This window comes from Danio rerio, chromosome 9 (assembly GCF_049306965.1).
Source record: "Danio rerio strain Tuebingen ecotype United States chromosome 9, GRCz12tu, whole genome shotgun sequence".
NCBI lineage: Eukaryota > Metazoa > Chordata > Actinopteri > Cypriniformes > Danionidae > Danio > Danio rerio.
The window spans coordinates 30432572-30448349 of NC_133184.1; the positions used below are offsets into that span (position 1 = coordinate 30432572).

At 36.1% G+C, this 15778-nt stretch overlaps 1 long non-coding RNA gene across 2 annotated transcripts in view; it reads left to right on the plus strand.

Annotated features, from left to right (window-relative positions):
* LOC101884827 (uncharacterized) overlaps window positions 1–15778 on the plus strand; it is a 100648-nt gene that overhangs the window by 38837 nt on the left and 46033 nt on the right. Inside the window, exon 4 of one of the 2 annotated variants that reach the window (XR_012385448.1) lies at window positions 15110–15199. The exons of the other annotated variant lie outside the window; for it this stretch is intronic. This is a non-coding gene — a long non-coding RNA (uncharacterized lncRNA). The remainder of the gene's footprint in view (window positions 1–15109; window positions 15200–15778) is intronic. 2 annotated transcript variants of the gene reach the window in all.

The window sequence follows — 15778 nt, forward strand, 5'->3', positions numbered from 1 at the left end:
ACCCCATCTCTAACCCTACCCCTAACAGTGACATCACTAGCTCCATTGAGTGCATTGTGTCTGGCACTGCATATGTGAGACATGCAGTCTCAGCTTGCAAATCTAAGACTGCATGCAGATACTCTTGGACCTATGACCAGGCACAGTGCAATATGGCCATTGCAATAACTGCAACCACTTGAGGCTCAACATTTAAGGCTATTTTAGGTGTTAAATAATGGTGCTAATACCCAGGGGCAGACTTAACTAATAAAGCGGGGTAAGCAGCGCTTATGGCCCTGGGTAATTAGGGGTTCCCAACCAATGCCAGGAAGCCTACATTAATCATATAGCTCTCTTATACATTTTCTTTCATCTGTTGTAAAATCTTTCTATAATTGTTACGTTTTTAACACTGGTGGCCCCAAAGAATAGTGGAACATTCCTTCTGTACTGCGCATGCGTGAGGTGTGTTAGCGGTTCAAAGACACTTCCTGCCAACGATAAGAGTAGAGGCAGGTAGAGTGTGCAAGAATGAGAATTTTGACCAAATTTTTTTGGGGGTTAATTTAATCTTCTTTAAATTAAGAAGATAAAGGTTCATTTAAATACTAAAATATATGAAATATAGTTTAAATATGTTTTTACACTTTTTTTTATATACATTTATTTAAAGGGCACCTAGTTTACCCCTTTTCCAGATTTTAAATAAGTCTTTAGTGTCTCCAGAATGTGTCTGTAAAGTTTCAGCTCAAAACACCCATTAGATTATTTATTATAGCTTTCAAAAGTTTGTGATTTTTAGCTCTAAACAGCTTGTTGCTGTTTTTGTGTACTGTGCTTTTAATGCTAATCCTCCCCGCCCACCGTTCCCACGTGCCTGTCAGTGTGACTCCACATTTCCGCCCTCGCCTGCGTCAGACAACAGACAGGCACGAAGGAAGCAAGTCTCACATAACGTTTGTGAGAAATACTACAGTAAGAACTTTACCAATGATTATTGGATGCATATGTTGTGAAGTTGCAATGATGAGTCACACACAACGTCGTTACAAAGTTTACACAAACACACACACACACACAAACACACACACACACACACACACACACACACACACACACACACACACACACACACACACACACACACACACACACACACACACACACACACACACAGAGAGACACTTGTGTTTAGCTTTGCACTGTTTTTGCACGCAAATGTGACAAGATACACATTAATATCCACTGCTGTATGGATATCCCTTACGTCAATTTACAAAATAAACGCACGCGATGTGTCTGGAGAGCAAGGAGTTATCCGGTGGTGAGGGGTGAGAAGGCTGCGGGACTTATTTCAGGACCAGAAGTGAGACCCACGATTTCCAGGAGATTATCACTCGCTTGTGGGCATCCGGGAGTCTCTATGGATTTGCGGGAGACTCCCGGAACTTCCGGGAGACTTGGGATTTCTGGCTTGTCCTGTCTTGTTGATATGAATATACGCGTTACAACAAAGACATGTTAATACGCAGCTGTCAATAAATTCATTGGGTGGGAAAACCACACTCCTACGTCAAGTTGCTTTCAGCCTCAAAAAGGGAGGGATTTGAATGCTATTTTAACTTCAGGAATTTTTTAAAAAGAGACTTATTTTGTTTATATCACTCCAATATGACTGTGGACACACTATACCTACACACAATTCTATCCAAACAGATTTAAAAAGATAATTTTCATCATAGGTGCCTTTTAAATAAGTTTAAACATGCAATTTATTTACAAAACAAAATAAAAAAAACTAATCTACAGCGAGAAAAAAAAAACTATAGAGAAAGAGATTGGTTTGAGTTTCAATGCTAGGGTCCCATACCTTTAATTGCTTAGGGCCTCTAAATTATCAAGTCCACCCCAGCAAATATCCAAAATGTGAAAAGTGCAAAGTAAATTGCATTGCATGATTACTTCTAATACTCTACTCACATAAAACTTGGCCAGAAAATTCCTACAAATTCGCTATTCTTTGCAGAGAATGTTTAGTAATTTAGACTTGTACTGTTTTAATGCAAATTGTTAGTAAAGTAGTCATCATTTTTAGATTATTTCTTTAACCCTTTAACTGGAATCATAACTGTTTGGCTTACATTTTGTCCATAGATAACCATTAAAAAAAAATAACAATAAGAAAAAGAAAAGCTAAATTTGTGTTGTGGTGTCAGGAACACAGTTTAACCAAACAAATTGGACTCCTTTTCAATGGAAGTTAAAGGGTTAAAGACAGAATAAATGGTTCCTAAAACACAAATTTGGCATGATAGTTAATTTTGTCAGTCTGTTCCATTACAGTTCATGTCTCGATTGAACATTCTGTTTGTGTGGATTCTCTCTGTGTAACGAGTGAACTTGTTGAGCTGAAAATTTTAATGTTTGCTGCATTAAGTGGTTTCCAGCGCTCTGCTTAGCCGCAGGTCCTGAAGCACAGGCATTCATCTACAATTGTGCACAGTGTTTCTCTCCATTAACTGACAGCTCTCAGAAACACACACTGCTGTCATTCATCCACAGCCCACTCCAGCTAAAGAAAATAGGCCAATGTGCATCACTGTTTCTAATATACATCTGATCACATTCAATTGGGTTTTTTAGCTTATTTTGAGAGAAAAAATGCTTTGAATGTGGCGGGTTTTGAACCCAAGACTTGCAGTGAAAAATAGTGAATCTGTCTCCTCTAAACCAAAAGTATTGAGTTTTTCTTAGTATTGAGTAATATTCTTAGTGTGTATCCAAATTAGGGATGTCCCAATTAGGTTTTTTGCCATTGAGTCCGAGTCCTTTGATTTTGATCTTCCGATACCGTAACCTGATACTTCTATAATACATAAAAAAAAAGAATAAAGAAGAGTGAAGAAACAGATCCAGGATGTTCCTTATTTTTTATTTAATTCTTCTTATCTTACATTCAACATTTCCGTGAGGTAGCTTAAACAATGAATCAATAAAAACCAAATTTTTTAAATTTTGGACTTAAGTGCAGCAGTAAATATATTTTAAACATTATATAAAAACAAAGCACCTCAAGTACTGCAAGTTTATATATCACACAGTTTGCTATAGCAAAGTTGTCGTCATTAACTTTATAATATCTCCAGACCGCAGACATAATCATTCTTTCTGCTTCAAGCTGCTTCTGTGCTCTATTTTGCCGGCATTTAACCAATAGCATCTCTGAAACAAAGCGAGAGTAAAGGGAGAGGTCTAACTGTGCCACCGCATAACAATAGATGCATTAAAAATAATGTCTACTATATATATATATATATATGTATATATATATATATATATATATATATATATATATATATATATATATATATATATATATATATATATATATATATATATTTGAGTCTATATATATATTTGAGTCTATATATTTGTATAGTAGTAATGTCCGATTCCGATTGAGTCTGAAACCACATGACCGGATCTGGGGCCTCATGTACGAAGACTTGCGTGGAAATCTTACTAAAACATTGCGTACGCACAAAGCTGTAAATGTGCGTACGCAGAAAAAAATTCAGATGTATGAAACACTGCGTGCCGAATCTCACGCATATTCTTTTGTACATCCGAATGAACGTGAAACTGAGCGCAACATGCACGAGCACAAAACCCCTCCCTGTCTCCTCCCCCGTAGGAATATGCTAATGACTCTACTTTGGCAAAACCCAACGAAAAAGCAAAGGCAAAAGCAAGCAAGAAGAGAAACTTTGAACAGAACGTGAATTGGAGGTGCTGCTTTCGGAGGTAGACCGGAGAAAAGCGGTGTTATTTGCAAGTTTGTTCTCCGGAATTAACAACAAAAGAAAAAAATAGAGTGGGAGAGTTTAGCTGATGCGGTTAACACAGTTGGGTCTGAACATCGCACTGAGTGAATTAAAAAATGAATAGTGTGATTTATATCTGTAAAATGTTGCAGTACCCTTAACAGTCTCAGTGGCGCAGCTCGTAAAGCGCATGTCAACATGTTTTGACATGTTCGAGCATGAACTCGGTTCAAATCCAGCGTCTGATGAACTCTTTCTTCTTTTTTTCCCCCACTACATATCAGATTTTGCCAACTATTTATCACGAGAAAGACAAGTAGGAATCATTAATAAGTTTGTGCATCATATTTTATTTGCACATTTATTGAATGGAAATGTTTCTGATTCATGCATGCAAATTCATTTTCAAATGATAGCTCAGTGGATAGCTCAGATTACATTGGGAAAACAGGCGACCGCTGCAAATTGTACTTTAATGTTTAGCTGGTCAAATGTATGGTATGGAAACCTTATATACCTGCTAGATGAACCCGTCTAATACAGCTGCCATTGCAAGGCTCAGACACTTTGTAGAGAGGAATTTAACACAACTGCCTCTAGGAGTCGCCAATGGAAATAAAACAGACACGCACAAAAAATGTGCGTACGCCAGCCAGAAAGCTGCCGTGAAGCTGCGCACATTCCCACGTTCAGTTCATTGTTAGTAAATCCAAACGTGAGCGATTCTGAGCGTGAAACCTGGCGTACGCAAAGTTTTTGTGCGTACGCAGCGTTTATACATGAGGCCCCTGGACATCCCTAATCCAAATGCAGTTTGAATGTAAAGTTATATAATTTAGAAAAAATTAAAAGAAGTTGTACATATACTGTATAGTTATATACTGTACAGGCACGTGCACACATAGGGCTCAACCTGTGCAGTAAACATGCCGTTTTTAGTCTTGATAGAAAGTGCCCTTCCAAAACGATCAAAAGTGCCCCCGCGACACACCCTCCCTCCTGCCCTTCAGTAGACAAGCGACAACACCGCTCTTGATTACGCGCGCTCAACCCCCCACCCCCCCACCCCTGCGCTTTAAAGTACGCGCGCAACAACACATCTGATGAGAACACGCGCGACAACACCGCTCTTCAGTATGCGAGCGACAAACCCCCCCCCAATCCAAAAAATGTATCCTGCACATGCCCTTTTGACAGTCTCTGCACGGGCCTGATACTGTATAAAAGTAAGAATATACAGAATTGTAGATGTCTGTGTTGGTCTATTAAAACTCTATGGACAGAGGTCCTTCTCATAGTGAAATTGATTTATATTGCTTATTTTAGACCACTTGCATTTAAGAATGCGGTGTAAAGGTTACTTGAATTAATGATATTTAACAAAAATCTTTTCAGAAAATAGTTGAAATAAGCTAAATAATAAAATAATCATCTGAAATTATTCTTTTGCACCTCAGTCCTGTTGGCTGCTGGCATTGTTCATTGGTCAGACATCAGCCAATAAAACAGCTTTACACCTGCCCCGCCCCTCACTGCTCGCGCATCTGCTAGTGCACAGATGAGTTCTGCTACAGAGATCGGAGATGTGTAGCAAAAGTCAGAGCGTGAGAGATTTGTAGTTGTACTGTTGAATCTGAGAGGTTGTGAGTGCCGACCTGTGGTTGTAGAGCGAAGATGCAATCAAATTTGCTGTGCACACGTGTGTCTATCATTTTGTATTTGTGAATGACATTTTACAAATACACAACTATTAATCTGCAACTTTCAATTCAAAACACAAGTGTGTTGATTGTTGTGTGTGTGTGCTCACATCAGAGCTGTGAGTGTACATTTCAACCTACACATACAAATATTATCACAAGTGCCCAAGTTTAGATTTGCAAGCTCTCGAGTTTTGCTACTGAATTACCTTCATAGAGAATTGTGTTGTTTCAGCTCATTTTTAAACAATTATTTTGAACAAACAAAAAATATTTTTTTGAGTGTATGACTCGTGTCAATGTCATTTTTCACATAAATAACATTCCTGCCCTTGTGTTTTTTTTTTACTGTAGTTGCAGAACAAGAACATGAAGAGTAATTACAGTGTACTCACTATTACAATCATAGCAGCAATGAGCAACATCAAATAAATGATCAAAGCAGAGATAATGATGTAAAAGAGTTTTGAATTATTCTGTACTTTTGATTTGCCTTTTAAAAGTCCTTTCTTTATTACAACAGTCCACCTTTAAATATTGGATTATATTCTAGAATGAACAAGAATCTTCAAACGTTTAACTCTTTTTTTATATTGTTAAAAATTATATTGTTATTAAAATAAATAAAAATAATAATACTTTCTTGGACACAATTGTTGTCATACTCTGAAAGCAATTCTGTAATAATAATAATTCCTTACATTTATATATTGTGCTTTTCTGGACACTCAAAGAGCTTTACACACATTTGGGAGAATCTCCTCATCCACCACCAGTGTGTAGAATCCATCTGGTTGACATGACAGCAGCCATATTGCACTAGACCGCACACCACACACCAGCTGATTGGTGGAGAGGAGACAGAGTGATGAAGTCAGTTATGATATGGGGATGGTTAGGAGGTCATGATGGACAGAGGCCAGTGGGCAAATTTGGCCTGGATGCTGGGGTTAAACCCCCTACTTTTTATCGAAGGTCATCTTGGGATTTTTAATGACCATAGAGAATCGGGAATTCGGTTTAATGTCTCACCTGAAAGACGGCACGCACTGAGCAGTATAGAGTCCCTGTCACTGTACTGGGGCATTAGGACCTGCACAGACCGCAGGTTGAGCGTCTCCTGCTGGCCTCACTAACGCCACTTCTGGCAGCAACCTAGCTTTCCCATGTGGTCTCCTGTCCAGGTACTGACAAAGTGCAGCCTTGCTTAGCTTCAGTGTGTGACCATGGGAGGGTTAGCTGCTGGCACTACCCTAAACATCTATAGACACAAGTCTATAACATTGCTTCTACATTTTCTGCTATACTATCCAAATTTTTTCAACCATCTTAGGTGCAAAATGTAAATTCAAAAAACATGTAATTTATATGTTAGGATACAATTGTAAATGTATTAATATTATTAGTCTTAACCCCTACCTTACAGCCTTCATTTATATTTCTCAAAATTCACGTTTATCGATGTCTCTGAAAATAGTGGGTTGATCTTATGCAGCTCATTGGACAGTCTAAAGCTGGGCATCTAATAAATATAATTAAGCAATTTTGAGCCCTCACCTCACCCCACTTATAGTTTGAAGACAACTCTTTTATTGCTTAGCACATGAGGATGTCATGTAAAACCTTGCCCTTAAAAATTTTAATCATAAAACTTAACCATATATCAAAACTAGCTCTAAAAAAGGTTGTTTTACTAAGAAATGACATTCTCACACAGTTGCTCTTAAAAGCAAAAGCTTATGAGCTTTGCGTTTTAACATTGTGTGAATAATACTCCAAGTTGTTTAGTTTAAGGTGAAGTAAGCATCATTTGTATTCATTAGGTGTCTGTAATGAGATATAATGAATCACGCCAACAGTTTCTCCTTGTGTCATGTTTTCATGGTAACTCTTATTTTCACACACTCCTACATCTGTATTCCTATCCCCCTTCTGGTTCCTAATCAGTCTCGTCCTGCCTTGCAACATGTTCTCAATGGCCCTCGAGGTGCCAAAGAAAAAAGACTGTAATTATATTTCTGATTTGCTTTCATCTTGTGCCCATCACTTCTGGATGGGTATTATCATTAACTTAATGACAAGTTAGATTCATGGCGCATGTGATTACGCGATATATGTTTTGAATCATGATGTGGGTGGACTCACTTAGATCAAGTTATTTCAATTGAAACGGCTCCTATTGAACCAACCTTTGAACTTTTATTTTGTTGAAATACAGCAAAAGGTCTTCAGAGAGCATTGATTCTCTAAGTTAACAGTGTTTGGTGTTGGGGTCAGTGTTTACCCCCCCACCCCCCTTAGTGCCATCAGACCTGTGAATCACGTATTCATGTGGTTTCCCCATGGGATTGTTTGCTATTGACCACACTGCTCCGCATGGTCGATGGATTCTAGGAAGATCTCTGTTAGCAATGCCAGAAAAAGCTCTTCATGAGACAAATCTGAAGCAAGTGTGCAACGATTATTTGTTTATTGACAGTAGCGAGCCTTGCTAAATGAGAATTTGTGTGGTGATTTTCTTTTAACAGGATTTAAACTTTGATTTGTATTTCCAGAAGGAAATTGTTGTGCTTGGAAGGCAGCAAAGCAGGAAAGTGTTTGATTAGCTTACGTTTTAAGCTTTGGTTCTGCTTAATTAAAGGTACGTTTCCCTGATGGATTTGCAATCTGCTTGTTTGAGCCAAGGAGTTCTGGTGTAACTGGAGTGAGAGAACCTCCGGCATTCATCTCAGTGGCAGTTACTTGGCAAGATGAAAAGAAGAAAAATTTACTGATTTAGAATATATACCTCACGACTGATTTTCTTTGCAAGTAAATAAAGGAATAAGCATGAATTTTTCCTTGTCTAATGTTTTTGATGTTACAAATGAAAAACTTGAGACTAAGGCCTTGACAAAGTGTACTACAAGCAAAAAAAAAAAAAAAAAACTGCAGTGTTGTTCATTTAAAAAAAAAAAAAATTCATAATAAAGGCTTTGAGTAAGTTTTAGGGCCAGTCTAGAATGTAGGTTTGGTAAGGTGCATTGTTGGCGCGTTGCTATTTTAGGGAACTAAGGAAAGTATGTTTGGATATAACTCAGTTTTTTGATTGCACTTCGGTATTATTGCTCATTTATTTGTCTGCTGGAAATTAGAACTGAATTTAGAAATTGTTTTTTCACTCAACTTTTTTCACTTCAAGGTCCACCTTTTTCTCCGAAATCTTTTTGAAGGCCCAAACTGATTGTCTAGAAAAAAATGCTTATTTTAAAGCTGTATTTATTAGTAAAACATTTAATTTTCCTTTTCTGCATTAACTAATCATTCCCTACATTTTTCTACATAATAATATAAAAAAAAAAGAAATATTGTGTATATATGTATGTGTGTGTGTATATATATATATATATATATATATATATATATATATATATATATATATATATATATATATTTAAATATAATATAAAATCTAATAATACATAATACATAATATAGATAAAATACTAAATTCTTTACTTCAATTATTCTTTACAGCTGCAGAGTATTTGGGCCTTTTCTTCAGTAAAAGAACATGACAGGACTACAGGAGATAGCAAAAAAAAAAAAAAAGCTGCTGCTGGTTTGAATTAGACTGACTTCTATTCATCTATTGATCTATATCCATTAAAATAAACGACCTAGCACTAACTGTAAATGTAAAATACAGTAAAAAACAAAAAACAAATAACAAAACTCTAAATCTGTTGAAACGCATTGATATGAAGGCGGCTTAGTTTGTAGCTGGACATTATTGGAGTTCGCTGACTGGATCAGTGAAAAGCTGTTGACTACTGAAACACCACCGAGTCTTGCTAGATCCTCCTGTACGGACGCATGTCAGTTACAAAATGCTCGCAAGACGTTAATTTGAACAACTATGCGGATGTTTGAAAGTGTTCACACAAAGAGAGAGCACACATAGTTTGTGAATTAATGGACTTGTGTGACTCTAACACAGTATGAATCGCAGAATTGAGGCATGCGCGAGCTGTTTATTATAACTCTAATAATATGTACCTTTACATCTACGTGACTGTTTTGTTAGACAACTGAGAATGTAGTCCCAGTTGACGTGCAGGGGTTGGAAATTTAGGCCACAATTATGTCTGTACTTAACAGTGAGGCTGTTTTTGCAGAGTCTGAATTAGCCTGTTCAATAAAAGAAAACGGGAAATACCATTACTACTATCATTTTATTATGACATATTTAATAATGAAACTAAATAATTAGTGTAATATTTAAGTTAATTTTAAGCTTTTTCGCAGCCCACCTGCAGAATCTCTGAGGCCCATTAGTGGGTCGCGGCCCACCGGTTGAGAGTCCCTGGTCTAATGCTGTGTTCACATGAGACGCGGAACACGCGGATAAATTTCGTCAAATCTGCTTCATACGCGCGTCATATCTGCTTCATTAGCACGTCAAATTCACTACAGAACAGACGCGGATTCGGGTGATGGGCAGGGCTTATGTGTGCCTGGTGACTCTAGTTTAGTTGCTAAATGGCTAACATGGATTTTATTAAGAAAATAACAGTGTTTATGTTCTTTATTAAGGCTGAAAAACAGCGTTGATATGTTTAGGGCTGTGTCTGAGTCCACTACCTTTCAGAGGTGCATCCAGCTCTGTGAGCTCTTAAACTCCTATTTAACCTGGATGATGGAGGCTTTCAGCGATGCTTCTGACTGAGCCGAGCCTAGTTTGATGAAGTTGTCTGTGTCAGCTGGAGGATTTTCCCCGGGACACCAACAACAGACCCTACGTCACAATCATGCCTCCACAAGAGCAAGCTCCTGATTGGTTAAAATGGCGTGATTGTCCGCTTAAGTTCAGATTTTTGAACTTGAATTTTGAGCTAACGTACCTCGCACGTATCGTGCCACAGGATGTCTATTCACGCTTTTGCATGGACTTGACATGTAAATCATTCGCGCTTGACCTGCCTTCCGCATCTGGTGTGAACACAGCATAATGGATGTCTTCAGTAGAGTGCGTAAGACAACATTTCCTTACTCTACGAAAGTGAAGGAGTAAAGAGAATAAGTTATCTTTATCCTCATGCTGATGGTCTGTTTAACTGTTTTCTCACTAGTAAATCATTCTGTTTTTGCTCTTACAAAGTCCGCCATTTAAATAGCAATTGTGCCATGGCATGATGCAACTCTCTCTTAAGGGAATGGTAGATGAGACTCTGATTGGTTTAATGCAAGATATGCTCAAAACACACCCATTACTCATTAAGAAAATAAGCACAACCCTGTTAGACCAGGCACCAGGACGCAAACTGTATTTTTCCATCCTTAAAATAGCAATAGCGGATTGCTTTTTGCGTTATGTGCTGTAGACTTTGCTAGATTGTTACAATAGAGCCCTGCAACCTTGATGTAGTGTACTTTAAGCAAACTAGTGAACAGCGGTAATGAAATTTTGTCCAAAATCAAGTTTGTTTGGAGAGCATTTCAAAAGTTTGGCAATAAGGGCTTTGAGTAAGTTTTAGTGTGAATGTAGTGGTGAATAATGGTTCATTTGTTAAAATATCTGTATTCACGTATCACACACAAAATCTATATGCGCACAATTAGTGAAAGAATTTTACTGTTTTTTTTCTTAAAATGTGTTTGTTTTTTAATATGTCTACCAGGCTTAATAAATAGCTTTACCAGATTGCTCAGCTTGAACAAAGAACAGATATAATTATTTTTTAGCATATTTTTATTGTTTTTGCTTTTTCCAAATAACAATAAGCTAAATATCAGACAGGGCATGAAATGGAAGACACACAAATAATGTAAAATAAAAATATATATAATAATTTAGCAAAATAAAAGAAATAAATTATCAAATCCAATCCAGTAGCACTATTTTAAATACTAAAAATGTATTCCAGAATTTGTTAAATAATTCAGCCCTTCCTCTCTTAAAATATGTAATTTTCTCCAGTTGTACAGTTGCAAACTTCTGAAAAGCACAGTCAGTTCAATTGCTATGTCAGTTTCTTTCCTTCAATTCGAAAGCAATACATTTTTAGCTATAGTCAGCAGCATTTCAGTAAGATTAATAGCTCAATTACGTTGGGGATTAGAGTTTGTAAAATTGCCCAATAAACATACCTCTGGATTCAATGGAAAATCAATTCCATGGATCTGTGATATGGAATTGCATACTTGTACCCAAAGCACTTTTACTTTAGGACACAACCATTTACCACCTTCTGTACCACATCTGAGGCAAAGGGTTGAAATGCTGTTGTTAAATTTGGATAATGTGGAAGACATTAAATTAAATTACCTGGAGTTGAAAGTCTTTATCATAAATGACTCCATGGACCAAATTCTTTTAAATGTATCTGGATAAGCTAAAGCTCTAAAAAAAAAAAAAAAAAAAAAACAACAACAAACAGACATCGTATATAACAATATAACATCGTATATTCTAAAACTATTTTTGTATAGTGACGTATAAATGTAACAAAGTTGCTGGTAAATCTTTGTTAATTATGTTATATTTTTACTTTAACAGTTCAAATAACGTTAAAACACCAGAATCAAAACAATGCTTCAAATGCACAATTCTCTTATCTGCTCATAGTGTTTATGTTAAATACAATGCAGATTATCCAAACTGGTTCACAAAGATGAACAAGGAGATAAAAAAAATCTATTAACAACTCTATTTAAAATCTATTATTTCATTTTGTGGGACATATTCAGCATATCAAGCAGGTATTATATCTGTATATAGTACAGTATATCATGTGGTGTAGTTCTAGTTAGATCAAAAATGATTGAGTTCAGTTTAATAGAAATGTCACTGTTGAATGATGTTTTGCTGAGGAGCAGCTCCACTGACCCCAACCAAGCAAACCAAAGGAAAGTGAACTTTTTCTATCTATACACAGCTCCCAACAGTGTGCTGTCAATAATTTCAAACTTCTTTTTTCTTCAAACAAAGAACAATAAATACTGTTACTGTAAGTTTACTGTGTAGGGCATTTATAGAGATAAAATGCAATGAGAAATTCACATCATAACTTAATTATTTTAACTTATCAGTATTATCACTGTATTGTTAAAATATTCTGTAAATGTTCAATTATCATTGTTCAAGTAATGATAGACATTGACATTTTATATTGAAAACCAACAAGCAAACTAATCTGCGCTGTGCACTTTTTTACTTGCATCAAGATAAGAAATGTAGCAATCATATTTTAATAATAATTATTTATTATATATTCCAATGTATGTTATTTACAGATAACAACTGCTTAAACTAATAACAAATGTTCTTCTAGGTACTTTAAATCAGCGTAACTGCCAGTGAATAGACTGACTGAATAATAAAGTAGGTTATTAGAGGATGCATTTTGTTTCTGTCAGGTTCATATTTAGTTAAAAGGTTAATAAATTATTACAGCTCAGATCAATGTTTTGCGTATAGTTTTAATTAGCCATGTAAAAAGTGGGATAAATGTAGAAGGAATAAAGCAGAGCTGTAATCAGGTCAAGTTAGGCCCGAGCTAGAGAGAATTCGGCCTGAACCCGACAAGTACATTTGGATTTTTAATAGCCTGAACCCATTTACAGCCCGACATTATTCAAATGTGCATATGCGCATGAATGAGTCATTTATATGTGTTTTAACAATTTATTCATAACTAACGCATAGGCCACTTAAAAGTTGGAACAAAGAAATAAAATAAATCCTCTATAACATTGTAACATCTCAGCACTCTTAACAGACCTAGGTACTGTACATACACTTAGCCTTTAAATTGGCAGTTTAAATTTTAAATTTAAATTGCCCTAAAATTTGGCAATAACGAAACAAAATTAAGATAAAGGCTCTGCAGAATTTATCTTATTTGCCACATTGAAAAAAAATGCTGTCTGCAAAATTGTTGCAAACAATTTTTGTGGTGATTTTAAACAAACAAATTACATTTAGTATTGTTCAACTTAATTTGTTTGTTTAAATTTAGCCCAAATAAATTCAATTCAATTCAAGCCCTTAACTTGAAATTTTTTAGTTAAATCCAAGGAATCATTTTTGAATAATTTTTTTTAGTGCACTTCTCTTCACAATCTGGCCTTGAGGTGACGATGAAGCTGAACAATAAAAGAATAATGCCAACATTAGCCTATATATTCTCTCTACATTATGCATTTTTAATGAATTAATATTTGAAAATACTCACCAGGATAAGCAGTTCTGCACTCACTGTTGGTGCGTCCAGCACCTCTGAACACCCATTCACTGCTGCTGCTACTGGCCGGGATGCGTATTGATCTGGCTAATTTTGCAAGGTTTGAATAGGATTCATCTTCCACCAGCCAAGAACATCCATTTCATTTACTATGACAGCAGTTTCAATATAGCGAGTGTCATTTTCCCTGTCAGCTTGCTGTACGTTTTCCCACTCTACAAAGCTCACTGTTTTTGACTCCGTCATCATTTGTTTCACTTTTGCAGGGATGGGTTTTGATGTTGTAACAAACGATTGATCGAACTTTCTTGCACTAATTGAAATGCATTGCATGACTGTTCATTAACCGTGCAAGCTGGAGTGCAAGCCCAAGCCTGGCTTAACCCCATCTAAAATGGTACAAATTAAGCCAGAACCCGCCCGAACCTATCGGGTTCTGTCAGGTTCCTTCGGGTTTGGGCAAAGATCTACAGCTCTAGAATAAAGTCCCATATAAAACAGCCCTCCACTTAATGTCAGGCTGCTCAGAAGCCTCCTGAGCTTTATTCTGGGAGAACAACCAAATAGATGTAATCTGATCGAATACTTGATTCTGATCGTTCAGACGTTCCAAGGCATCTTATTCTGAGATAACATCCACTGAATAACAAAGGTTCATCCAGATACTTTGAATATTGACCATCAGTAAATATGTTCAGCTTGTTTCGCTTCTGTCAGCTTTGCACTTTTTACTGTTTGGTGCCATCTTGTTACTAAATAATAGGCAGGTTAGTGTATACTCCATCAGGTACTCTTTTCATTCCACTTTGCATTTAATTAAATAATAAATCAAATATTATGGCTTAGAACAATTTTTTGTGTTTATTGTTTATGTTTTGTGGCAAGTAGCCGTGTAATTAGCAGGTTGAAGTACATCCAGGCAGTTGTTTTAATGGATCTGCAGTAGTTTACAGAATGATCTCTATCCCTACTTAATGTCTCTGAAAAAAGACATACTAACCGTTTGATATAGTAGTTGGAAAGCTGAAACCCTGTTTAGAAGTAATCATTAATATCAATATTTGCATACACGTAAAAAAAATAAACAAAGGAGGCTGACATCAACGGTTTTTTATCTGTTTTTCAACCCTTGTATTGTAAACCCTGTTGTTCAACCTTTGTATCCCCCTCAAAAAAACAACAACAAAAACAACAGCAGCAAAAAGATTGGCTTAAAAGCATTGTATTATTCATAAATTCCTTCAAACATCTGTTGTAATTATTCACTTTAATCATCTTAATTTTTAATATAAACAGTCATAAAAATAGCCTGTAATCAAGCCCTGGAATTTCCACGGCCTTCATACAATGTTAATTTGGTGCTGCTTTGTTATTTCAGTGTCTGTTATGAATGAGGAAAATCAGCCTTCTGAGACACACAGCTGTTGATTAATTAAGAGATATTGAGAAAACATGAAGTCAAGAGCAGGTGAATGCCCTATAAATAATTTATTTACTTTCTGTGAAAGGTTCTCTTTCTTTAACTTCACCCATCACTAACTGCACTGCCTTACCGGACTAGATACTTTCCGCTCTATTTAGCTGCAGTTTGTGAATTGCTTCAAGCAAAACAAATCTAAGTTATATTTTTGTAATTCTTTTTCTATTATTAGATTTTTTACTGAAGTGATGTTTAGCTGAACTGTGAAAGTGAATGAGGTGTAATCTGACTAGTGAGGATTTTGTTTTTCTCTCTTCTGCTCCATCGGTAGATTTCCTTCCATATTGTTCAAATTCACACACTCAGAATGACCTCTCATTTAGCATTAGTAATCTTCTTCAGGGATTATGAAAATCCTATTGCAAGATTATGATCTTACCAGTTTTCTTGCAGTTAATCATTCATTTATAAATGCAGTCAAATTTATTTATGTTCATGTTCTCAGCTGGTGTTTTATTTTCGATGTGCTTTTAATTTTTACAGGGACAGACAGTTCAGAGTACAGAATGCAAAGGCTTTAGACACTTACTAAAATTATCCTCACTCCGATCTCTTGAAGACTTAATT